The sequence below is a fragment of the Triticum aestivum genome, chromosome 2D (assembly GCF_018294505.1).
Source record: "Triticum aestivum cultivar Chinese Spring chromosome 2D, IWGSC CS RefSeq v2.1, whole genome shotgun sequence".
Taxonomy (NCBI): domain Eukaryota; kingdom Viridiplantae; phylum Streptophyta; class Magnoliopsida; order Poales; family Poaceae; genus Triticum; species Triticum aestivum.
This window is the reverse complement of record NC_057799.1, coordinates 379,454,352-379,455,174: the sequence shown is the minus strand read 5'-3', so window position 1 is coordinate 379,455,174 and position 823 is coordinate 379,454,352. Positions and strand designations below refer to the sequence as shown.

The window sequence follows — 823 nt, the reverse complement described above, 5'->3', positions numbered from 1 at the left end:
ACAAGATCCAACACAGTGTAATTGCATTTTACACGAGGATAGTAACTACTCATTTGTAAATCCTAAAGGAAAGATATCATGCATATTTAATATGGAGATAAATACGTAGGTACTCACAAAAAAGGAGATAAATGCATACCTACTTTTTTATTGAAAATTTATCGTTTTATGGTTTAAAAGTTCATATAATTATAAAAGTAGAAAATAAACAATTTAAAATTTAAAAAATGTTATTCGACCTTACTAAATTTAGTAATAATTCAGACTGTTTGATGACTGTTTTATGGTTTGTATCAAATATTTCATTTTATTTGGCTGTGGCGCATCAACCCACAGTAGTGGAACGCTATAGCGATCATGAAGACCCATGTAGCGAGCTACATATGCGGATCACCTCCAAAATAAAAAAAATCAATATCATGTGGACATGAAAATCCACGTATTAGATATTAACTGATAAGAACAGATAGTAGACTTGATCTTAGTCAAAAGGCCGAGAAATGTATGATTTGCAGTGGAGCCATGCTCCTCCTTTTATATCTTGCTGCACCTACTTATTACGCCTTAGCCAGGCAATGTGGTACTACTAATAATAAGGACCTATGCTAGTACGAATCTTATCAACCAGCTATAATCCAATTCCACGACTCGCAGCATGGCCCAAATTAATAGTCCAAGCCCAGATTGTATGCACGAATGGGCCAAACCGACTGGCCAGCTTCTACCTCCCACTGACAAATGAGGCCCACTCGTCGCCCGAGCCACGATGCAACGAGAGTGCTCCATTATTGCCTAAAAAAACAGAGCGCTCCATTTTGAGGGA

The 823-nt window shown here is 37.1% G+C and overlaps 1 non-coding gene across 1 annotated transcript; it reads right to left on the bottom strand.

The window, feature by feature from the left end:
• Positions 1 to 319: 319 nt before the first annotated feature.
• LOC123056403 (U2 spliceosomal RNA) lies at positions 320 to 506 on the bottom strand. The gene has a single exon (XR_006426780.1). It is a non-coding gene; the product is annotated as a U2 spliceosomal RNA (small nuclear RNA).
• Between the last annotated feature and the right edge of the window lie 317 nt (positions 507 to 823).